This window comes from Triturus cristatus, chromosome 3_1 (assembly GCF_964204655.1).
Source record: "Triturus cristatus chromosome 3_1, aTriCri1.1, whole genome shotgun sequence".
NCBI classification, from domain to species: Eukaryota; Metazoa; Chordata; class Amphibia; order Caudata; family Salamandridae; genus Triturus; species Triturus cristatus.
The window spans coordinates 50,690,525-50,716,538 of NC_140583.1; the positions used below are offsets into that span (position 1 = coordinate 50,690,525).

A 26,014-nucleotide genomic window follows, 5' to 3' on the forward strand; every position below is an offset into this window, starting at 1 on the left:
TAAAAGAAATCGAGCTCAAGGCTAAGAAGGCGGAGGCCCGACCCTCGGAAACCCAACCCATCTCCTCCACCGTGGAACCAAAGGTCCACATCCCCAAAGATGTGGTGAAAGAATACTATAAGAACGACGATATTCAGCAATGGTTCAAGGCCTACGAAGTCGCCATGACCTCCCACCGAGTCCCGCAGAAGGACTGGGGGGCTGGGCTGTGGGGCCGGTTCCTGAGCGAGGGGAGAGATACCCTGCTGGACCTGCCCTCCACCGTGATGAACTCCTACAGTCACATGAAAGAGGCTCTAGTAGCCAGATATGGGCTCACCCCTGAAATGTACCGGCAACGGTTTAGAGACTGCAAAAAGATACCCGGTACCACCTGGGTGGAGTACGTGAACTTCTACAGCCGGGCCTTGGACGGATGGATCAAGGGCAGCAAGGTCTCCACCTTCGAGGAGCTGTTCGACCTAATCGCATGGGAACACTTGTCCGCGAATTGCTTCGTAGAGCTGCGCCAGCACCTCCTGGACAGCAAATTCACAGACCCTCGAAAACTGGCCGTCGAGGCTGACCGATGGGTGAACACCCGGGCCTCCCGGGGCCCCGTGGGGGACTACGGTCGCCACAGTCAGGGACCCCCCCGCCAGAGGGGCGGAGGGAATCAAGGCCGGCAAAGGGAGCTTCTGGGGGGATCCCCGCTCAGCCCTCCCAGAGGACAATCTCCGCCCTTTCCAGCTCCACCTCCGGCCAGCACCGGGCCACCAGGGAGGCCGGGGCCCCGAGTGAGGATCACCTGCTTCCGCTGCCAACAGACCGGACACTATGCCAGCGACCCCCAGTGTCCCCTGTACCAGCGGTCCACCACAACAACCCCGCCGACTCGACAGATGGCCTCCGTAGCCCTGGGGGAAGAGATAGAAGACTCCGAAGAATGGGAACCAGCCGCCATGGCCTTGGTCTCCCTAGGGGATCGAGAGATGGTCCCCGGAACGTCCCTGCCTGCCAACACGAAGAAGTACCGACAGCAGGTGACGGTCAACGGTCACCGCATCGAGGGCCTCTGGGATACGGGGGCGAGTGTCACGGCGGTTTATTGTCACCTGATCTCCGAGGATCAGATCCTGCCTGGCGCTTTTTGCCCCGTCATCTCCTCAGACAATTCCGAGAGCCTCTGTCGGATGGCCCTAGTCCCCTTCGAATGGGGGGGAGTCACCGGCAAGTTATAGGTGGCGGTCCGAACCTCCCAGCCCGTGGACTGCCTCCTGGGCAATGACCTTGAGAACTCCCCGTGGGGACAAGTGGAACGAAGAGCCCACCTCGAGATGATGGGCCTCCCCGAGTGGGTATGCGCCACCACGCGCTCAATGACTCTCCGGGCACCTCCCTCCGAGGGGGAAGAGCCCATGCCGCTAGACACCGCCACCACCCCCGAGATCCAGAATACACCACCAGAGGCCAACGACCCCCTTCTGGACGAGCCGACCGCTCCCGACGAAGGGTCAGTGCCTTCTGACCCCGAAACCCTGACTCACCTCGAGGACCTGCCAGAACTGGCCCAGTGGCCCTGCGAAGGGGGCCCCTCCCGTGAAGAATTCTGCCAAGAACAATCCACCTGCCCGTCCCTCATCGGACCCCGACAACAGGCCGAGGCCCAAGCAGCAGGCGACCAGACTGGCACCCACTGGGTATACTGGGAGGACGGCCTCCTGTACAGCGAACAGAAGTCGGCCGAGTTGGGATCGGCCCGGGTACTAGTGGTACCCCTACGCTTCCGAAGTCTCCTCCTGGGCCTGGCCCATGATGTACCCCTGGCCGGACACTTAGGCCAAGATAAGACCTACCAACGGCTCGTCACCCACTTCTATTGGCCCAAGATGCGAGCAAATGTGGAGGCCCACTGCAAATCCTGCCCCACGTGCCAGGCCAGCGGAAAGAGTGGGGGCAAGCGCAAGGCTCCGCTACAGCCCTTCCCCGTCGTCAGTACCCCTTTTGAGCGGGTAGGAATCGACATTGTGGGACCGCTGGACCCCAAGACCGCCCAGGGCCACCGGTACATCCTCGTCCTAGTGGATCATGCCACCCGTTACCCCGAGGCCATCCCTCTCCGCACCGTGACGGCCCCCGTGGTGGGCCGGGCCTTGATAGGGATCTTCTCCCGCATGGGGTTCCCCCGCGAAGTCGTGAGTGACCGGGGTACGAACTTTATCTCCCGTTATATGAAATCCCTCTGGCAGCAGTGCGGAGTATCGTACAAATTCACCACCCCGTACCACCCCCAAGGAAACGGACTAGTCGAGCGCTTTAACAAAACGCTGAAAGGAATGATCATGGGCCTCGAGGAACCCCTACGCCGGAGGTGGGACGTCCTCCTCCCATGTCTCCTGTTCGCCTACCGGGAGGTTCCCCAAAAATCCCTGGGGTTCAGCCCATTCGAACTATTATATGGACACCCCGTCCGAGGACCCCTGAGCCTGGTCAAGGAGGGGTGGGAAACAACCCCCCGGGGGACCCCTCCGGACGTGTTCCGATACATCTTGGCGCTCCGCAACCAGACCCGAAAAATCAGGGAACTCGCAGAAGCAAACCTCGAGGCCAGTCAAGAAGAAATGAAGCGCTGGTATGACCAGAATGCTACGCTGGTCGAGTTTCAGCCGGGCCAACAAGTCTGGGTCAGGGCCCCGGTGAGACCCTGCGCTCTCCAAGATAAATGGACTGGGCCCTTCAAGGTGGTCGAACGGAAGAGCCAAGTCACATATCTCATCGATGTGCAGTCCCCGCGGAACCCCCTCCGGGTTCTCCACGTGAACCGCCTCAAGCCCCACTTTGTACGGACCGAATTAAGTCTACTCCTGGCCACCGACGATGGGGCCGAAGAAGACACCGAGCCCCTTCCAGACCCCCTGGGGGCGAAGGAGACCGATGGATCCGTGGAGGGAATGAGACTGTCGACCGCCCTCACAGCCCAACGGACCGACGACTGCCGCCAGCTACTAGGGCAGTTCGCGGACCTCTTCTCCCTGACCCCCGGGGTCACCAGCTGGTGTGTCCACGACGTGGACACCGGAGACAGCCCGCCAGTGAGACATCGGGCCTACCGGGTCCCTGATCGGGTCCGGACCTGCATCCAGACCGAGGTGGCAAAGATGTTAGACCTCGGGGTGATTGAACCCTCCGAAAGCCCCTGGGCCAGCCCGGTAGTCCTGGTTCCGAAAGCGACTACCCCGGGGGTTGCCCCCGAGCTGAGGTTTTGCGTGGACTACCGAGGCCTCAATGCGGTCACCCGAGCAGACTCTCACCCTATCCCCCGTGCCGACGAACTCATTGACCGCCTTGGGGCCGCCCGCTACCTCAGCACCTTCGACCTGACCAGTGGGTACTGGCAGATTGCCCTCACCGAGGGAGCCAAGGAGCGCTCCGCCTTCTCCACCCCGGATGGGCACTACCGCTTTAGGGTGATGCCGTTCGGAATGAAAAATGCCCCGGCCACCTTCCAGCGGCTGGTGAACAGGGTCCTGTCCGGACTAGAGGGGTTCAGCGCAGCATACCTCGACGACATAGCGGTCTTCAGCTCCCAATGGACCGAGCACCTCCAGCACCTCCGTCAAGTCCTGCTGGCTCTGCGCCGAGCCGGCCTCACCGTCAAAGCTAGCAAATGTCAAATTGGGCACGGCTCCGTAACCTATCTGGGGCACCAGGTGGGGAGTGGGCAGGTCGCCCCCCTCAAGCCGAAGATCGACGCCATCTTGTCCTGGGAACCCCCTGCAACCCAAACGGAAGTCCGGGCCTTCCTGGGCCTCACCGGCTACTACCGAAGGTTTATTAAAAACTATGGCAGCATCGCGGGCCCTCTCACAGAACTAACCTCCAAAAAACACCCCAAGAAAATACACTGGACTCCCTCCTGCCAGAAGGCGTTCGACACCCTAAAGGCCGCCATGTGCGCGGCTCCAGTGCTCAAAGCACCCGACTACGCCCAGGAGTTTGTGGTCCAGACGGACGCCTCGGAACACAGCATCGGGGCAGTCCTCTCACAGTACGACGACAAAGGCATAGATCAGCCCATAGCCTTCATCAGCCGAAGGTTACTGCCCCGGGAACAGCGGTGGAGCACAATTGAACGAGAGACGTTCACAGTAGTCTGGGCCCTTAAAAAGCTACGGCCCTACCTGTTCGGAACACACTTCCGAGTGCAAACAGATCATCGACCCCTGTGGTGGTTGATGCAGATGCGAGGGGAAAACCCCAAGCTGCTACGCTGGTCCATCTCCCTCCAGGGGATGGATTTCACTGTGGAACATCGCCCCGGGACTGACCACGCCAACGCGGACGGCCTGTCCCGATTCTTCCGCTTCAGCGAGGAGAACTCCCAAGTGGATGGGTAGTTCTCCCCGCCTTTCAGCTGGGGGGGGCACGTGTGAGACCGGCCTCGTGGCGTGGGCCCTCCCGACCAGCAAGTGACACTACAACCACGCCGAACCTCGTGGGCACGGCCTCCCAGCTTCCGTGGACCAGCATCTCGAGGGCCGACCAGATCCCCAACACGCATGCCCGGCTGAGGGAGAACGAAACCCTCCCCCCCAAACCAGACCGAGAGGCGCCGACCCTGTCACACCTCTGGTCTCTCCCCCGAGGGAGGTTTCGATCGACCACCAGGCCCCCGGTGAGCGGGCGCCTCGCCTGCTGAGTGTCTGGAGTCCCTCCCAGACCCACCTGAACAGATCAAGGGGCCGAGCGACAGGAAACCCCGACACACCGCCCCCCCAGGCACCAGACCCCTCTCCGTGAGGACTCCGGACTTCAAAGAGGAGGGGGAGTATAACAAGGGGTGCTGAAGGGACGGGAGGCAGAGAAGACCTGGACTGACGAGAGCCTGCGGACTTGGTCGCGGCTCGATTGCTCCCCGAACAGAAGAACACTACCCGAACTCTGAACCCTCTGAGCCCTGCTGACGCTGTCGCGGCTCCCCGAACTCTGAACCATCTGAGCCCTGCTGACGCTGTCGCGGCTCCCCAAACTCTGAACCATCTGAGCCCTGCTGACGCTGTCGCGGCTCCCCGAACTCTGAACCATCTGAGCCCTGCTGACGCTGTCGCGGCTCCCCGAACTCTGAACCATCTGAGCCCTGCTGACGCCGTCGCGGCTCCCTGAACTAAGACCCTCCGGTGCCTGCTGAGTGACTCGCGGCCCGCTCCTCCAAGAGAATCGGCAGAGATCGCCGAGAGAAGCAACATCCCCTCAGCTCGAGGATTGAGAGCTGGGCGCCGGATACCTCGCAGAGACACTGATTGAAAGACTGTCAAGCTACCCCTTTTCCCTCCACCATAAGATCGCTGCCGCTTGTGGCATTAATCCTGCACCTGCCTGCCGGATCATAAAGATCCCTGATAACCACCGATAAAAGCTTATTATCTTGCAACGATTTACTGTGTGGTGTCCCTCTATCCGCAGAAGAGAGAAGCGTAGCGTGTGCGATCCTAGGTGCGAGACCCTTCCAGGAAGGGCCCCCCTGCTCTTGCTCGGCCTAACTCTGGAAAAGGTGGGCCTCAGGGTGGTCAGGAACACATTCCGCAGCCTCCCCGGGGAACGCCTTCCAACATATACACTCCATAACACATGGGTAAAAAACATTGCCATTTACAATGCTATTAGCTCTCAGCATCCCTCGGCACCAACTAAGTATCATTCCGCAGCACTTGAGCTTCACACCACCACCTTAGCTTTAGCTAAGCATCACTCAGCACCACCTCACCCTGCCCTCAGAACCTAGCATCTGTTGACTCTCCCCTAGTGTCCCCCGCTGCCTGTGTTGTAAGTCAAGTACTATTTCCCAACCTCTACCCTCCCATTGTTTATGTCCCCCACCACAAAATAGCACAAAAAAACTATAACAAACAAGAATTAGAACAGGAAGGAACAAGTTGCCAGCATTGCTAGGACAACAAACCAGATGACATTTTTATGTTAATTCTTTGTTAATAGGGTCGTTCAGTTGTACATAATGTCTTCTTGGTTATATATAAGGGAACAAATATGCTTATAACACTTTTTCATTTTAACTTTTCAACATGCTGCACAGCAGCCACAATGCTCTACAACATAGCTTAAAGACATTGCAAAAGCCAATAGCTTTGGCTAAGCACTTGTATGGTCCCAAAGGCAAGACCTATTGGCTATGCCAATACTTGTTACCGTTATTGTATTGCCACAGCAGCTTCGGTGCCCCTGTTGATTTAAACTTAGAAATACAGTATGCGTTCAAATTATATTCTCCCTTCCTTGTACGTCGTGAAACTGTTTATCCCGTTCTCTGCAGCTGTCCTTCTTTTGAGCCTTTGTGTAAGTTATGTGGTCTCTGGTTACCAAGCGTACTCACCTGCCGGTCGCGTGTCCGGGTCAGTCATTTAGGGCTATATGGAGCTGAGAAAGGGGGCTGAATTAGAACATATGCAAGTCATTTTCACAGCATTTTATTCTTAAAGCGGTACGCTTTAAGAATAAAACACTGTAAAAATGACTTTGGCCCCCTCTTTATTAATTTTCCCTCACACAGTGATGGTGTCCATGGTGAGCAGCTCTTACTGTGATACAGTTTCTAGTACTTTGCGTTGGTGGCTCACATCACATCTGATCTATAGGTTGACTGCAGTCAAAGTACCCTGATGTAAACTAACTGTCCATATATCTTATGTTCATTGCGGACTCTCCTATAGTCCTGGTTTACTGTAATGGCATGTGTTGGAAGGCGTTCCCCGGGGAGGCTGTGGAATACGTCCTGACCACCCGGAGGCCCACCTTTCCCAGAGTTAGGCCGAGCAAGAGCGGGGAGGCCCTTCCTGGAAGAGTCTCGTACCTAGGATCGCACACGCTGCGCGTACTCTTTTCGGATAGAGGGACACCACACAGTAATTCTTTGCAAGACAATAGACTTTATCGTTAGTTGTCAGGGATCTTTATGATCCGGAAGGCGGGTGCAGAATTAATGCCACAAGCGGCAGCGATCTCGGGATGAGGGGTAAGGGGTAGCGGGACAGTCTCAGCGGAGGTGTCTCAGCGGTGTCTCTGCGGAGGATCCGGCGCCCAGCTCTCAATCCTTGAGCTGAGGGGATGTTGCTTCTCTCGGCAATCTCTGCCGATTCTCTGGGAGGAGCGGGCCGCGAGTCACTCAGCAGGCACCGGAGGTTCGTAGTTCGGGGAGCCGCGACGGCGTCAGCAGGGCTCAGATGGTTCAGAGTTCGGGGAGCCGCGACAGCGTCAGCAGGGCTCAGATGGTTCAGAGTTCGGGGAGCCGCAACAGCGTCAGCAGGGCTCAGATGGTTCAGAGTTCGGGGAGCCACGACAGCGTCAGCAGGGCTCAGATGGTTCAGAGTTCTTCGGTTCGGGGAGCGATCGAGCCGCGACCAGGTCCGCAGGCTCTCGTCAGTCCAGGTCTTCTCTAGCTCCCGTCCCTTCAGCACCCCTTGTTATACTCCCCCTCCTCTTTGAAGTCCGGAGTCCTCACGGAGAGGGGTCTGGTGCCTGGGGGCGGTGTGTCAGGATTTCCTGTCGCTCGGCCCTTTGATCTGTTCAGGTGGGTCCGGGAGGGACTCCAGACACCCAGCAGGCGAGGCGCCCGCTCACCGGGGGCCTGGTGGTCGATCGAAACCTCCCTCGGGGAAGAGACCAGAGGTGTGACAGGGTCGGCGCCTCTCGGTCTGGTTTGGGGGGTTTCGCTCTCCCTCGGCCGGGCATGCGTGTTGGGGATCTGGCCGGCCCTCGGGATGTTGGGCCATGGGGGCCGGAAGTCTGTGACATCGAGGATCGGTGCGGTTGCAGGGTAGCTTGCTGGTCGGGAGGGCCCACGCCACGAGGCCGGTCTCACACGTGCCCCCCCCAGCTGAAAGGTGGGGAGAACTACCCATCCACTTGGGGGTTCTCCTCGCTGAAGCGGAAGAATCGGGACAGGCCGTCCGCGTTGGCGTGGTCCGTCCCGGGGCGATGTTCCACAGTGAAATCCATCCCCTGGAGGGAGATGGACCAGCGTAGCAGCTTGGGGTTTTCCCCTCGCATCTGCATCAACCACCGCAAGGGTCGGTGATCTGTTTGTACTCGGAAGTGTGTTCCGAACAGGTAGGGCCGTAGCTTTTTGAGGGCCCAGACTACTGCGAACGTCTCTCTTTCAATTGTGCTCCACCGCTGTTCTCGGGGCAGCAACCTTCGGCTGATGAAGGCAATGGGTTGATCTATGCCTTTGTCGTCGAACTGTGAGAGGACTGTCCCGATGCCGTGTTCCGAGGCGTCCGTCTGGACCACAAACTCCTGGGCGTAGTCGGGGGCCTTAAGCACCTGAGCCGTGCACATAGCGGCTTTTAGGGCGTCGAACGCTTTCTGGGAGGGGGGAGTCCATTGTACTTTCTTGGGGTGTCTTTTGGAGGTTAGCTCTGTGAGGGGGCCTGCGATGCTGCCATAGTTCTTAATAAACCTCCGGTAGTAACCGGTGAGGCCCAGGAAGGCCCGGACTTCCGTTTGGATCGTGGGGGGTTCCCAGGACAAGATGGCGTCGATCTTTGGCTGGAGGGGGCGACCTGTCCGCTTCCCACCTGGTGCCCCAGATAGGTTACGGAGCCGTGCCCAATTTGATATTTGCTGGCTTTGATGGTGAGGCTGGCCCGGCGCAGAGCCAGCAGGACTTGTCGGAGGTGCTGGAGGTGCTCGGTCCATTGGGAGCTGAATACCGCTATATAGTCGAGGTATGCTGCGCTGAACCCCTCTAGTCCGGACAGGACCCTGTTCACCAGCCGCTGGAAGGTGGCCGGGGCATTCTTCATTCCAAACGGCATCACCCTAAAGCGGTAGTGCCCATCCGGGGTGGAGAAGGCGGAGCGCTCCTTGGCTCCCTCGGTGAGGGCAATCTGCCAGTATCCACAGGTTAGGTCGAAGGTGCTGAGGTAGCGAGCGGCCCCGAGGCGGTCAATGAGCTCGTCTGCACGGGGGATAGGGTGAGCGTCCGCTCGGGTGACCGCATTGAGTCCTCGGTATTCCACGCAAAACCTCAGCTCGGGGGCGATACCCGGGGTAGCCGCTTTTGGAACCAGGACTACCGGGCTGGCCCAGGGGCTGTCGGAGGGTTCAATCACCCCGAGGGCCAGCATCTTCGCTACCTCGGTCTGGATGCAGGTTCGGACCCGATCAGGGACCCGGTAGGCCCGGTGTCTCACTGGCGGGCTGTCGCCGGTGTTCAGGTCGTGGACACACCCGTTGGTGACCCCAGGGGTTAGGGAGAAGAGGTCCGCGAACTGCCTTAGGAGCTGGCGGCAGTCGTCGGACTGTTGGGCTGTGAGGGCGGTTGATAGTCTCACCCCCTCCACGGAACCATCGGTCTCTTTCGCCCCCAGGGGGTCTGGGAGGGGCTCGGTGTCTTCTTCGGCCCCATCGTCGGTGGCCAGGAGTAAACTTAACTCCGTCCTTACAAAGTGGGGTTTGAGGCGGTTCACGTGGAGAACCCGGAGGGGGTTCCACGGGGACTGCACATCGACGAGATAGGTGACTTGTCTCTTCCGCTCGACCACCTTGAAGGGTCCAGTCCATTTATCTTGGATGGCGCAGGGTTTCACCGGGGCCATGACCCAGACTTGTTGGCCCGACTGAAACTCGACCAGCGTAGCATTCTGGTCATACCAGCGCTTCATCTCTTCCTGGCTAGCCTCGAGGTTCACCTCTGCGAGTTCTCGGAATTTCCGGGTCTGGTTGCGGAGCGCCAAGATGTATCGGAACACATCCGGAGGGGTCCCCCGGAGAGTCGTTTCCCAACCCTCCTTGATCAGGCTCAGGGGTCCCCAGACGGGGTGTCCATATAGCAGTTTGAATGGGCTGAACCCCAGGGATTTTTGTGGAACCTCCCGGTAGGCGAACAGGAGGCATGGGAGGAGGACGTCCCATCTCTGGCGTAGAGGTTCTTCGAGGCCCATGATCATTCCTTTTAGTGTCCTGTTAAAGCGCTCGACTAGGCCATTCCCTTGGGGGTGGTACGGGGTGGTGAACTTGTACGATACTCCGCACTGCTGCCAGAGGGACCTCATGTATCTGGAGATAAAGTTCGTACCCCGATCACTCACGACTTCGCGGGGGAACCCCACGCAGGAGAAGATCCCCATCAAGGCCCGGCCTACCACGGGGGCCGTCACGGTGCGGAGGGGGATGGCTTCGGGGTAGCGGGTGGCATGGTCCACCAGGACGAGGATGAACCGGTGGCCCTGGGCGGTCTTGGGGTCCAGCGGTCCCACGATGTCGATTCCTACCCGCTCAAAAGGGGTACTGACGACGGGGAAGGGTTGTAGCGGAGCCTTGCGCTTCCCCCCACTCTTTCCGCTGGCCTGGCACGTGAGGCAGGACTTGCAGTGGGCCTCCACATTCGCCCGCATCTTGGGCCAATAGAAGTGGGTGACGAGTAGCTGGTAGGTCTTATCTTGGCCTAAGTGTCCGGCCAGGGGTACATCATGGGCCAGGCCCAGGAGGAGACTTCGGAAGCGCCGGGGTACCACCAGTACTCGGGCCGATCCCAACTCGGCCTACTTCTGTTCGCTGTACAGGAGGCCGTTTTCCCAGTATACCCAGTGGGTGCCGGTCCGGTCGCCTGCTGCTTGGGCCTCGGCCTGTTGTCGGGGTCCAATGAGGGAAGGGCAGGTGGATTGTTCTTGGCAGAATTCTTCTCGGGAGGGGCCTCCTTCGCAGTGCCACTGGGCCATTTCCGGCAGGTCCCCGAGCTCGGTCAGGGGTTCGGGGTCGAAAGGCACGGACCCCTCGTCGGGAACGGTCACTTCGTCCGGAAGGGGGTTGTTGGCCTCGGGTGGCGCATCCTGGACCTCGGGGATGGTGGCGGTGCTCCGCGGCATGGCCTCCCCCCCTCGGAGGAAGGCACTCTGAGAGTCATCGAGCGCGTGGTGGCGCATACCCATTCGGGTAGGCCCATCATCTCGAGATGGGCTCTTTGTTCCACTTGTCCCCACGGGGAATTCTCAAGGTCGTTGCCCAGGAGGCAGTCCACGGGCTGGGAGGTTCAGACCGCCACTTTTAACTTGCCAGTGACTCCCCCCCATTCGAAGGGAACTAGGGCCATCCGGCAGAGGCTCTCGGAATTGTCTGATGATATGACGGGACAAAAGGCGCCGGGCAGGATCTGATCTTCGGAGACCAGGTGACAATGAACCGCCGTGACACTCACCCCCGTGTCCCGGAGGCCCTCGACGCGGTGACCGTTGACCGTCACCTGCTGTCGGTACTTCTTCGTGTTGGCGGGTAGGGACGTACCGGGGACCATCTCCCGGTCCCCTAGGGAGACCAAGGCCATGGCGGCTGGTTCCCATTCTTCGGAGTCTTCCATCTCTTCTCCCAGGGCTACGGAGGCCATTTGTCGAGCCGGCGGGGTGGTTGTGGCGATTCGCTGGTACATGGGACATTGAGGGTCGCTGGCGTAGTGTCCGGTCTGTTGGCAGCGGAAACAGGTGATCCTCACTCGGGGCCCCGGCCTCCCCGGTGGCCCGGTGCTGGCCGGAGGTGGAGCTGGAAAGGGTGGAGGTTGTCCTCTGGGTGGGCTGAGCGGGGATCCCCCCGGGAGTTCCCTTAGCCGGCCTTGATTCCCTCCGCCCCTCTGGCGGGGGGGGTCCCTGACTGTGGCGACCGTAGTCTCCCACGGGACCCCGGGAGGCCCGGGTGTTTACCCACCGGTCAGCCTCGACGGCCAGTTTTCGAGGGTCTGTGAGTTTGCTGTCCAGGAGGTGCTGGCGCAGCTCTACAAAGCAATTAGCGGACAAGTGTTCCCATGCGATTAGGTCGAACAGCTCCTCAAAGGTGGAGACCTTGCTGCCCTTGATCCACCCGTCCAAGGCCCGACTGTAAAAGTTCACGTACTCCACCCAGGTGGTACCGGGTATCTTCTTGCAGTCCCTAAACCGTTGCCGGTACATTTCAGGGGTGAGCCCATATCTGGCTACTAGGGCCTCTTTCATGTGACTGTAGGAGTTCATCACCGTGGAGGGCAGGTCCAGCAGGGTATCTCTCCCCTCGCTCAGGAACCGGCCCCACAGCCCAGCCCCCCAGTCTTTCTGCGGGACTCGGTGGGAGGTCATGGCGACTTCGTAGGCTTTAAACCATGGCTGGATGTCGTCGTTCTTATAGTATTCCTTCACCACATCTTTGGGGATGTGGACCTTTGGTTCCACGGTGGAGGAGAGGGGTTGGGTTTCCGAGGGTCTGGCCTCCGCATTCTTAGCCTTGAGCTCGATCTCTTTCAGGCCACGTTCGTGCTCCAGTTGGAGTTTTCTTTCTTCGTGTTCTCTTTGTTGTTTCTTTTCCTCGAGTTCTCCTTGTAGGCGTAACTGTTCTACCGCCAGCTTCTTTTCGGCCAGTTTTAGCGCTCCTTCGATTTTTAATTTTGCTAGTTCTAGTTTGTGGTTGCGACCTCTTTCTCGGTCCGCTAGTTCCTCTGGGGATAGGCCCCCCTCGGGGGCGCCGTTCCTCCCCGGGGTGCTTCGTGGTTCGTTAGGAGGCTCTCCTTCTGTTTGTGTCCGGGGAGTTCCCACCTCGACCCAGGTTTTTAATGCTCCCTGGAAGTCCTCTTTCGTGCTTAGTCCGGTGGTAGCGATTCCAAGGTCTTTGCAAAATTGTTTCAGTTCTCGGTGCGTATAAGATTCCAACTGGTCCTCTCGGAATGTCGTGCTCGGGTTGGTGCCTGGGGCACCTAGGGAGGTTTCTCCTTCCATTTCTTCTTGGTAGTGCGTTAGCCGTCTACTGCACGATCTCTAGGTGTTGGCTCGGATCCCGTCGCCTGCCACCAAATGTTGGAAGGCGTTCCCCGGGGAGGCTGTGGAATACGTCCTGACCACCCGGAGGCCCACCTTTCCCAGAGTTAGGCCGAGCAAGAGCGGGGAGGCCCTTCCTGGAAGGGTCTCCTACATAGGATCGCACACGCTGCGCGTACTCTTTTCGGATAGAGGGACACCACACAGTAATTCTTTGCAAGACAATAGACTTTATCGTTAGTTGTCAGGGATCTTTATGATCCGGAAGGCGGGTGCAGAATTAATGCCACAAGCGGCAGCGATCTCGGGATGAGGGGTTAGGGGTAGCGGGACAGTCTTTGAATCAGTGTCTCTGCGGAGGATCCGGCGCCCAGCTCTCAATCCTCGAGCTGAGGGGATGTTGCTTCTCTCGACAATCTCTGCCGATTCTCTGGGAGGAGCGGGCCGCGAGTCACTCAGCAGGCACCGGAGGTTCGTAGTTCGGGGAGCCGCGACAGCGTCAGCAGGGCTCAGATGGTTCAGAGTTCGGGGAGCCGCGACAGCGTCAGCAGGGCTCAGATGGTTCAGAGTTCGGGGAGCCGCGACAGCGTCAGCAGGGCTCAGATGGTTCAGAGTTCGGGGAGCCGCGACAGCATCAGCAGGGCTCAGATGGTTCAGAGTTCTTCGGTTCGGGGAGCGATCGAGCCGCGACCAGGTCCGCAGGCTCTCGTCAGTCCAGGTCTTCTCTAGCTCCCGTCCCTTCAGCACCCCTTGTTATACTCCCCCTCCTCTTTGAAGTCCGGAGTCCTCGCGGAGAGAGGTCTGGTGCCTGGGGGCGGTGTGTCGGGATTTCCTGTCGCTCGGCCCTTTGATCTGTTCAGGTGGGTCCGGGAGGGACTCCAGACACCCAGCAGGCGAGGCGCCCGCTCACCGGGGGCCTGGTGATCGATCGAAACCTCCCTCGGGGAAGAGACCAGAGGTGTGACAGGGTTGGCGCCTCTCGGTCTGGTTTGGGGGGTTTCGCTCTCCCTCGGCCGGGCATGCGTGTTGGGGATCTGGCCGGCCCTCGGGATGTTGGGCCATGGGGGCCGGAAGTCTGTGACATCGAGGATCGGTGCGGTTGCAGGGTAGCTTGCTAGTCGGGAGGGCCCACGCCACGAGGCCGGTCTCACAGCATGGGTTGGTGTCTCTAGTGGTATAGATTTTGTTGGACCCGGCCTCGTGGCGTGGTCCTGACTTCCCGGGGGTTGGGCCCGTCCCCCGCCCTAGCCCCCACGAGCTACCCGTTCGGGCCGCACGAGGTCACCTACACCTCGGGGCTCCACCATTCTGTCGCCTGCCACGTGACCCTGCACACCAGTCCTCATGACTCCGCTCAACCCGGCCTCGGCCCCAGCAAGGCCCAGACATTGAGGCACCAAGAACTGGCCAGGGGGTATCACGTGAACACCTCATCGCCCTGGCGGAGGGCGGTATCGATGGGACCCCCAACCGTCCCCACACACCGAGGTGCGATCGGCCTCCATCTCTCCTGGGCCGGGCACCTCTCCTGCTGGGCGTCTGGCCGCTCCCAACCCTGCCTCTCCGCCCCCCGGGCGCAAGGGTCCGGACATCAAAGGGCTCCAGACCTATATCTGGGGCGACCCCGCCACAGACCGGCAGTTGTATCCCGGAGTCGAGAGCCCTGCTGATTGAATCGCGGCCGACCCTACGGAGAAGAACTCTTGCTTGAAACCACCACGAGCCCTGCAGACTGCGTCGCGGCTCCTTCTTGCCGAAACCTTGAAGCCCCCCGGAACATCGGGGCCCTGCTGACGCTGTCGCGGCCCAACCTCGCTGAAACCTCCCTCGGAGCCCTGCTGACGACGTCGCGGCTCGAGCTGAGCAGAAACCATCTTGAGAGTCCCGCTGACCTGGTCGCGGCTCCCCACGAACTGAACGCCAGAACCCTGCTGACGCCGTCACGGCTCGACCCCTCCGAGACCCGGAGGTCCTCCAGCTTGAGGATAAGAACTGGGCCCCAGGTACCCTCGTACCAAGCTCCTGCCAAAGACTGTCCCGCTACCCCTTCCCTCCTAAAAGAGACACTGAGACTTTTGCGGATCCCTTGATCCCCCTTCTTTGTAAATATTGAACCCGTAACCTTTTAAGTGCTGATAAAGAATTGCTCATCTTGAGACAACCTCCTTGAGTCCGGTGTGGTGGTGTTACTGTGCTAGTACATAATAGGAGGAGGATCTCCCAGGAGGCTTCTCTGCAGCGCTCGGCTACTTCGTACAGTGTGGGGGCCCCCCCTGAGTGGTCTCGCCGACTCCTCGGGGTCCGCCTTCCAACATTTGGTGGCCAGCGACGGGATCCGAGCCGAACGCAGTACGTACCAGCCAGTAACCCACTAGCTACCCATCCAGACAAACAGAAGTCATGAGCAACCAGGAAAACAACGTGACCACGGAGTTCAAGCCCGAACGGTTGGAGGAATACACGCACAAAGAATTGAAACAGTTCTGCAAGGACAAGGGCATTGCAACCACCGGCCTAGGTACCAAAGAGGAGATGCAGAAAGCCCTGAGGACCTGGCTGGAGGCCGAGGCAGGCCCCCCCCAGGAAGAAGGTCCCCTGCCCCTGACTGTGGCCACATCCACCGCACCGACTCCGGCAACCGGAAGAAGAAATAGCCTAGAAACCGGCCTCTCCGAAGAGGAGATACGAGAGCGGGAGAAGGTCCGGAACCACGAACTAGAGCTCGCACGACTGCGGCTGGACGGCGAACTCCAGCTGGCGGAAAAGAAACTGGCCCTAGAGCAGCTACGGCTACAAGAGGAGATAGAAGAGATGAGACGGCACCGAGAGTTGGAGGAAAAAAGACTGACCCTTGAGCACGAGCGAAGTCTCAAAGAGCTCGAGATCAAGGCAAAGAAAGGGGGGACCGACACCCCCAGTAATAGAGACACCCTCCCGCCCGCCGAGGCCAAGGTACATATCCCGAAAGATGTCGTCAAGGAGTACTATAAGAATGACGACATCCAACAATGGTTCAAGGCATACGAGGTGGCCATGACCTCCCATCGGGTGCCCCGAAAGGACTGGGGCGCCGGACTGTGGGGTCGGTTCCTTAGTGAAGGTCGAGACACACTGCTCCAGCTGCCAGAGGAGGTGATGACCTCCTACGACCACATGAAGGAGGCCTTGCTCACCCGCTACGGGCTAACCGTGGAAATGTACCGCCAGCGGTTCAGAGACTGCAAGAAGATCCCGGGTACTACCTGGGTGGAATATGTGGACTTTTTCAGCCGGGCCCTAGAAGGATGGATCAAGGGTAGCAAAGTCACCACCTACGGGCAGCTGGTCGACCTCATTGTTTGGGAACATCTCTCCAACAATTGCTTCGTGGAGCTAAGGCAACACCTCCTCGACAGCAAGATGACCGACCCACGAAAACTCGCCGTCGAGGCCGATCGATGGGTAACACCCGAGTCCCCCGGAACTCGATGGGGGAGTACCAGAGGAACCCCACCGGACCCCCCCGCCAACGCGGTGGAGGGGGAGGGCCGAACAGGAACCGGGACCCCCCCGCCGGGGCCCCCAGGAGCCCACCTCGAGGGCCGCCGCAGCAACACCTCTCCCCGAGCCTAGCCCGAAGAGGGGCGACCCCAGCCAGAACCGGACCACGGCCCCCAGTAACATGCTACGGCTGCCAACAAACCGGACACTATGCCAGCGATCCGGTCTGCCCCCTGAACCGAAGAAGCGGGGCCGGTGGGCCCCCGCCCCGACAGCTGGCGGCCGCCACCCTGGGGGAAGGAGAAGAAGAAGAAGAAACCCTCGACCGAGGAACCACCGAATGGGAGCCGGCGGCCATGTCCCTGGTCTGCCTGGGCCGCCGAGAAATGGTGCCCCGCACCCCCATCCCAAGCAACACCCAGAAGTACCGGCAGCAGGTCACCGTCAATGGACAACGGGCCGAAGCCCTTCGTGACACCGGCGCCAGTGTCACCGCTGTCCGCTGCCACCTGGTGACCCCCGAACAGATCCTACCCAATGTGCTGTGCCCCGTCCGGACGTCCGACAACAGCGAAAGCCTGTGCCAGATGGCCCTGGTCCCCTTCGAGTGGGGAGGGGTGACAGGCCTACTAAAAGTGACTGTCCGCGACGACGCACCAGTAGACTGCCTCCTGGGGAACGACCTGGAGAGTTCCCCCTGGGCTCAAGTGGAGCGACGAGAGCACCTCCGAATGCTGGGACTATCCGAATGGGCCTGCGCCATCACCCGGTCCATGACCGCCCAGGCCCCCCGCTCGTCCCTGGCCCCCGGTGCCGCCCAGCCCGAGGGGCTTGCACCACCCCCCGCCTGCGGCGAGGGGGAGGCGGACACCGACACTGGACCTACTGAACCCTCCCCCGAAGAGATTGCTTCCCTAGGCGCTCTACCAGAACTTGCACAATGGCGCCACGAAGGGGGCCCACCCGAGAGCAGTTCCAGCACGAACAGCAGTCCTGTCCCTCTCTCGAAGGGGTCCGACAACAAGCGTCCGCACAAGCCAACGGGGACCAGACCGGCACCCAATGGGTCTACTGGGCCGAGGGCCTATTGTACAGTGAACAGAAAGTGGCAGAACTCGGGGCCAGCCGCGTGTTGGTGGTCCCCCTCCGCTTCCGGGAGTTCCTTCTCAACCTGGCACATGACGTGCCCCTCGCCGGACACCTAGGGCAAGACAAAACTTACAGCCGTCTGGTGACCCACTTCTACTGGCCCCGGATGCGGAGAGACGTGGACCACCACTGCCGGTCCTGCCAGACCTGCCAAGCCAGCGGGAAGACGGGGGGTCGGGTCAAGGCCCCCCTCCAGCCCTTTCCAGCTGTCAGCACCCCGTTCGAACGGGTCGGGATCGACATCGTGGGGCCCCTGGACCCCCGGACCGCCCTGGGCCACCGCTTCATCCTGGTCCTCGTGGACCACGCCACCAGGTACCCGGAGGCGGTCCCGCTAAGAACTGTAACGGCCCCCGTGGTGGGCCGGGCCTTAATGGGGATCTTCTCCCGAGTGGGATTTCCCCGCGAAGTGGTGAGCGACCGGGGCACAAACTTCATCTCCAAGTACATGCGGTCCCTGTGGCAGCAGTGCGGGGTCACGTACAAATTCACAACCCCCTATCACCCTCAGGGGAACGGGCTGGTCGAGCGCTTTAACAGAACCCTGAAGGGGATGATTCAGGGCTTGGAAGAGCCCCTCCGGCGGAGATGGGATGTCCTACTACCATGCCTCCTGTTCGCCTATCGGGAGGTCCCGCAGAAGTCCCTGGGGTTCAGCCCGTTTGAACTATTGTACGGACATCCGGTCCGCGGACCGCTCAGCCTGGTCAAGGAGGGCTGGGAGACGAAGCTCCAAGGCGCCCCTCCTGACGTCTACCGATACCTCCTGACCCTACGAAACCAGACCCGCAAGTTCCGAGCCATGGCCGAAGCCAACCTCGAGGCCAGCCAGGAGGACATGAAGCGGTGGTACGATCGGAACACCTCTACCATCGAGTTCGAGCCAGGCCAGCGAGTCTGGGTCATGGCCCCTGTTGAGCCCTGCGCCCTCCAGGACAAGTGGACCGGGCCCTTCAAGGTGGTGGAGAAGAAAAGCCCCGTCACCTACCTAGTCGACCTAGAGTCCCCCCGGAACCCCCTCCGGGTTCTACATGCTAACAGGCTCAAACCCCACTTTGCCCGGACCGAAGTGAGCCTGCTGCTGGCGACCGACGAGGGGGGCGAGGATGACTCCGAGCCCCTACCCGACCTCTTACAGAACGACGTCCACGACGGATCCATCAAAGGTGTCCAACTCGCCTCCTCCCTGACCCCGGAACAGCGTATCGACTGCCAACAACTGCTGCAGGACTACGCAGCCCTCTTCTCCCTCACCCCGGGGGTGACCCACTGGTGCGTCCATGACGTCGACACCGGGGACAGCCCCCCCCGTGCGACACCGAGCCTACAGGGTACCCGACCGAGTACGGGCATGCATCCAGGCCGAAGTAGCGAAGATGTTGGCCCTGGGGGTCATCGAGCCCTCCGACAGCCCGTGGGCCAGCCCTGTCGTCCTGGTACCAAAGGCCGCAGCCCCCGGCCATCCCCCGGAGTTACGATTTTGTGTAGACTACCGAGCCCTGAATGCTGTGACCAAGACGGACGCCCATCCTATACCCCGGGCCGACGAACTCATCGACCGCTTGGGGTCCGCCCGCTACCTGAGCACGCTGGACCTCACCGCCGGGTACTGGCAGATCCAGCTCACCCCCGGCACCCGAGAAAGATCCGCCTTTTCTACTCCTGATGGGCATTACCACTTTCGGGTGATGCCCTTCGGCATGAAGAACGCCCCGGCCACTTTTCAGAGACTTGTAAACAAGGTTCTGGCCGGGCTCGAGGCCTTCAGCGCGGCCTATTTGGATGACATTGCCGTGTACAGCAACCACTGGGCTGAGCACCTAATTCACCTCAAAGCCGCCCTGGCCGCCCTCCAAAGGGCCGGGCTCACGATCAAGGCCAGCAAATGCCAGATCGGCCAAGGATCGGTGACCTACCTGGGCCATCAGGTGGGAAGCGGTCAGGTGGCCCCTCTCCAGCCAAAAGTCGATGCCATCCAGGCATGGGAACCCCCCACTACCCAGACCGCTGTGCGGGCCTTCCTGGGCCTCACTGGATACTACCGGCGGTTCATCGGGACTATGGGAGCATTGTTGGGCCTCTCACAGAGCTCACCTCGAAGAAACAGCCCAAGAAGGTGCACTGGACTCCCCGCTGCCAATCAGCTTTCGAGACTCTCAAGGCAGCGATATGCACTGCCCCTGTGCTCCAGGCCCCTGACTACAGTAAGGAGTTCATTGTGCAAACAGACACCTCCGAATATGGGATAGGGGCCGTCCTGTCTCAGGTTGGTGAGAAGGGACTCGACCGCCCAGTGGCCTTCATCAGCCGACGGCTGCTGCCCCGAGAGCAACGATGGAGCACCATCGAGCGCGAGGCCTTCGCCGTAGTGTGGGCCCTTAAGAAGCTCCGGCCCTATCTCTTCGGTACCCACTTTCGGGTCCAGACCGACCACCGGCCCTTGCGGTGGTTAATGCAAATGAGAGGCGAGAATCCCAAGCTGCTACGGTGGTCCATTGCCCTGCAAGGAATGGACTTTTCGGTTGAGCACCGACCCGGCAATGACCACGCCAACGCGGACGGCCTGTCCCGCTTCTTCCGCCTTGACGAGGAGAATCCCCAAGAAGATGGGTGACTCTCCCTGCCTTAGGCTGGGGGGGACGCCTGTTGGACCCGGCCTCGTAAAACTGGAAAATAAACTCCTATGGATCAACTTAAAACCGAAGAAAATAAGAAAAAGTCAGTTGGAGAAAAATGTCAGCAGAATAATATGTAGACAGATAACAATTTAAAGAAGATCCTTCCAGTTGGAAAATATATGTTTTATAATCCTTTTTGTTGTGTATATTTTGTGGTATGTGGTATGGATGTTGGTATGTGAGATTAGACAATTTTCATGTACATAATTTTTGTTTTTCTTTGAGGGGCACTGTCAATTTTTCAATCACTGCTTTTGCATAGGGCAAGGATCTAACTGTTGTTTATATTTAGTGATTTTGTATGTATATGTTTTCTGAGAATTCATGTAAATCATAAAACAAAAAAGAAAAAATTGAAAAAGTTATATGAATATATATTTTTGATACAAAAAAATTATGTATTGCTTTTGATCAAATAATAAATACAAAGAAAAAGCATTTATGTTGTGAAGTCAGTACACTTATGGGGGACATTGTGGGGTTTTGTTATATCAATTTAGAGATTTTTCTACCTAGTAAAATGAGATAGGTTGGTTAAGAGGTCTATACTTCAATATTCTCAAAGTCAGAACAATGTCATAGATTCACCCTAGTACAGAGATCTGGGCCTAAATCCATCGTTTTTTTGCTCACCATGCCATTCCAGTTTGAATCCAGCCATATGGAAATCAGTCTTGATCCTGTGCCTCATGGAAACAGTCTAACCCGAACTGCCAAGCCGGGTCCTCCCTGGACTGGAAAAAGCATCCTAGGACCAGTTTCAGGGTGTCACCCCTCTTCAGCCAGGATAGCTTGATTCCAGTGACATGAAGAGCACGGAACCCACTTCTCGGCAAACCCGCCCCACTCGGTGTGACAAATGCAAAAACAACAGTTGATGGACAGAATGCAGATCAATGTCATATGTTCACCCCAGTACAGAGATCTGGGCCTAAATCCATCGTTTTTTTGCTCACCCTGCCATTCCATTTTGAACCCAGCCATATGCAAATCAGTCTTGACCCTGTGCCTCATGGGAACAGTCCATCCCGAACTGCCAAGCCAGGTCCTCCCTGGACTGGAAACAAGCATCCCAGGACCGGTTTCGGGGTTTCACCCCTCTTCAGCCGGGATAGCTTGATTCCAGTGGCATGGAGAGCACGGAACCCAGGTCTGGGCATACCGGTCCCACTCGGGGTGACAAATGCAAAAACAACAGTTGATGGACAGAATGCAGAACAATGTCATAGATTCACCCCAGTACAGAGATCTGGGCCTAAATCCATCATTTTTTTGCTCCCCATGCCATTCCAGTTTGAACCCAGCCATATGCAAATCAGTCTTGACCCTGTGCATCATGGGAACAGTCCAGCCCGAACTGCCAAGCCAGGTCCTCCCTGGACTGGAAACAAGCATCCTAGGACCGATTTTGGGGTTTCCCCCCTCTTCACCCAGGATAGCTTGATTCCAGTGGCATGGAGAGCACGGGACCAACGTCTGGGCATGACCGTCCCACTCGGGGTGACAAATGCAAAAACAACAGTTGATGGACAGAATGCAGAACAATGTCATATGTTCACCCAGTACAGAGATCTGGGCCACTGGCAGAGCCCAATGCCTGAAATGCAGTGAGCAAGCAAAGTAAGTAAGCCTGACATCCTCTAGTGAGTGTCCTTAGGTTCTACACAAGAAGGCTTCGAAAAAATAGGGTCAGATTGTGTGTTTTGGGCACCTTTTTGTCCTTGCAGAAGAGAATTTGAGAGGTTAGCCACATGTACCGAGAAGGAGGTTTGCCCCTCTCACATCTTCTTGTAGGTCCATTTGATCATATTAGACTGGTGTGTTCTTTTACTTGAATATCCTCTGTGCTTTGCTTTCAGAAAAGTTTGGCCCCATTTTTTATGCACAGGATCAAGGTGGCTAGGCGTCTCGCAATGGGAAGCCACAGATGAGTTTCTATGGAGGGTGTGATGTGGTCACGTAAGTATACATGTAACATTCAGCTCACGATGGGATTTTAGACCCTTTGTAACCTTCTTAGTAAGGAAGGCAAATATCTGGGCAGTGTCTAATTTTTCAATCCAGATGTGAAAGTAAAAAGGTCTCAGTCGCCTGAAGCTTCTCTGGGAATACTAAATGAAGGAAAGTGTGTCTTGGGGTCCACAAGATGTAAAAGCTGTATTTTGTGTCTTGATTTACAGTCAGAGTATGGTAGCTCTTCCAATCTCTACAAGTGAGGCCCTCTGTTTTGTGTAGGTTGAGTTTTAAGTGATTAACTAGCACTGATTTTTCAATGGCTTGGGCAAAGTAGTGAAGTCTTTAGGTATCTACATCACTCTGAGTTTAGCATGATCTGTCTGTTACCTGCACAGGCAAAGTATGCCATGTTGAAAAATGTAATGTAATTCGGCAGTGGACTCATGTAGGCATTAAAGATGAGTTGAGAAATAATTAAGGATTGAGATATTACTGCCATGAAGTTGAAAGGGGTGGATATAAATTGAGAGAACAGCTAATTGCTCGGTCTGTTGGAAAGGCAGGTGGAGATCTGAGGGCTGCTTCCCTTCAAGCCAGTTTCATCTGGTCTCTCCAGGAGGGAGTGGTCGTGGTCACAGCCAGCAGACCGGGCCAGTAAAGGATATCCCCCAAGGATCCTCCCTCAGCCCCACCCCACCCTCTTCAACATCTACATGACCCCCCTGGCGAACATCGCACGAAAACACGGACTCGACCTCATATCCTACGCCGACGACACCCAGCTCATCTTATCCTTCACCAACAACCCCACCTCAGCTAGAACCAGACTACACGAAGGCATGAAGGAAGTAGCGAACTGGATGACAGACAGCCGGCTTAAACTGAACACAGAGAAGACGGAGGTCCTCATACTCGGCCCTACACCCTCCGCCTGGTACGACTCCTGGTGGCCTCCCGCCCTGGGCAGCACTCCCCAACCCACCGACCACGCACGCAACCTCGGCTTCATCCTGGACTCATCCCTCTCCATGACCAGACAGGTCAACTCGGTGACCTTGGCATGCTTCAACACCCTCCGCATGCTTCGCAAGATCTTCCGCTGGATCCCCACCGACACCAGGAAGACCGTCACCCACGCCCTCGTCACCAGTCGCTTGGACTATGGGAACACTCTGTACGCCGGCATCACCATCAAGCTGCAGAGGAAACTGCAACAAATCCAGAACGTTGCCGCACGACTTATCCTGAACATACCCCGCCACCACCACATCTCCGGACACCTGAAGAAACTTCACTGGCTCCCAGTCGACAAGAGGATCACCTTCAGACTCCTCACCCACGCACACAAAGCCCTGCACAACCTCGGACCAAAACTCATCAACCACCGCGTCTCCTTCTACACTCCTCCGTGCACCCTACGCTCGACCGGACAAGCCCTGGCAGCCGTACCCCGCATCCGCAAAGCCACCGCCGGAGGAAGATCTTTCTCTTTTCTGGCAGCGAAGACCTGGAACTCCCTTCCCAGCCACCTTCGCGCCATACAGGACCACCTCTCCTTCAGAAGGCAGCTCAAGACCTGGCTCTACGAGCACTGACCCCCCCACCCCCTCCCCCCCAGCGCCTTGAGACCCTTACGGGTGAGTAGCGCGCTTTATAAATGTAACTGATTGATTGATTGATTGACAGACATTTCACCACAGGCAAAACACCAACATGCTTTTGACTTCGGCGTTTGCCCCACGGTCATTGCCATTTTGTTTCGTGTTTTTGTTTTTAGAGGAGCTGGGTGAGGGGATGTTTCCATCCTGCACATAGGCATGTTGCCAGCTTCAACTGCAGCACTGTTTATTTAGGTCCTGCAGTGCAGGTGATGAATTGCCCATAGGCAAAAAAAACATGACATAAGAGCTGCATATCTCACTGAAGGAAGTGCAGCTCCATTCCTGTACACAGTGTGTTCAGATTGTCCCAGGTGGTTATCGGGGCATATTCCATGCTTCTTCCAGAAGGGGGTAGCAAGGGTACCATGGGTCCTAGAGCACAATGGGCCCATTCACCAGTGGCTTGAAATTAAAACACCATAGTAAATCAGGATGTATTGGGCCTCTCAGGCCCCTGTGCCCCAGTGCAAATGCACTCCATCATCTTATCTAGCTGATATACATGAGGTACAGATGGAAGCACAAAGGGTACAGAGCATTGGGTCACATTGAATACATAAGCAGAAGGAAAAAAGTATCTCAACAAATATACATAGAACTGACAATAACTTCCAGCCTCAAGCAGTAAACATAGTCCCTATCCATCCAGTCAAAGTCCATGTTCCTGAATCCTGATGGATCTCAGTGGCTATTTTGTGCAGCTTAGAAATAGCTTCAAAAACTGAAGGGGCGTGGTCAGGGATAGAGACACAGCAACTACTTCTGATGATGCAGTATGCTCCTCCACGGTCCGCAAGGACAACGTCGAGGAGCATCCGGTTCTGGAGCGCCACAATCCTCGCAATTTGCAGTTCTTCCGTGATATTCCCAAGGGCCATAGCTGTCTGATTGGTTACAGCCTCTACAACATGTGTCAAGCACCTAATTTTCCTACTGTTTAAGGCTGCACCAACAAAGAAGAACAGCCCTAAATTAAAGTCAACATATTGCTGCAATGCAGTATCAGTCTGTCACAGTCTGTAAAGGGCCTGTTTTGGAGACTCCACACCAGGCCACATACTTGAGTCAGCGTTCGGCATAAACGGACTTCATACATGGGTGCCTGGCAACAAAGATGACATCCACACCTTCAGGAGGTAAATTAAATACAGTCAACTGTTGCTGCTCAATGTCCACACGTGGAGACTTGGGGCCCGATTCACAGAATTAACTTAAGACAAAATCCTAAACTTACTACTTTTGGTATTCACAGAATGCACTTACTACTTTTAGAATTCACAGAATGGATTTACGACTACTAACTTTACGTCCACACTCGGGCCGGAAATTCCATCCCGGAGGCGGAGCTTCCGGCCTGGAGGCGGAGCTTCCGGCCCGGAGGTGGGGATTCCGGCCGGTGGCGGAGATTTAGCAATGGCCGAAATCTCCACCTCCGGGCCGGAAGCTCTGCCTCTGGGCCGGAAGCTCCGCCTCTGGGCCGGAAGCCCCGCCTCCGGGCCGGAAGCTCCGCCTCCGGGCCGGAAGCTCCGCCTCCGAGACAGAATTTCCGGCCCGAGTGCGGACGTAAAGTTAGCAGTCGTAAATCCATTCTGTGAATACCAAAAGTAGTAAGTGCATTCTGTGAATACCAAAAGTAGTAAGTGCATTCTGTGAATACCAAAAGTAGTAAGTTTAGGATTTTGTCTTAAGTTAATTCTGTGAATCGGGCCCTTAGATTGCACACATTTTGGTGCAGAATCTTGTCCTCCTGCTGCTGCAACAGAATATCCTCCAATTCTGTGGGACAGATATTCCTGCCCCGATGTTCTGGTTACCACACTCTCCTGGCCAAATCTGGAGCCATTTGGATGAATTGAGCCTGGTTGTTCCTGATCTTCTTCAGAACCAGGGGCAGGAGAGGCAGCAGCCGACAGGCGACAGGCATACAGTAGTCTCATACTCCACTCAAGACAGAATGCGTCTCTTTGAGAGAGGAATCTTGGGATCGCCAATGTGCAGAAGTTTTGACATTGTGCTTCCTCAATGGTGTTGAGAAGATCGCTGTCAGAAGATGCCCTGCAACACCTCGAGTTGTAACAGCTATATGTGTTCTGTCAGGTGTCACTGGCTGAGATTGTCCGCCCTGGCATTTAAATATCCTACTACGTGGACCATGATCAGTGGAAGCTCCCTAAATACTGCAGCCAAGTCCAGACATGCGGAGCCTCTTGGCACAGAACACAGGACCCAAACCATCCTGCTTGTTGCAATCCAACATGATGGTGGTGTTGTCCTTGAGGACCTGAACTAGCCTACCCCTGATGGATCGAAGGAAGGACTGCAG

The 26,014-nt window shown here is 57.4% G+C and overlaps 1 protein-coding gene across 5 annotated transcripts in view; it reads right to left on the minus strand.

Annotated features, from left to right (window-relative positions):
- Window positions 1-26,014, minus strand: part of LOC146859681 (astacin-like metalloendopeptidase) — a 448,848-nt gene that overhangs the window by 121,996 nt on the left and 300,838 nt on the right. The window lies entirely within an intron of this gene.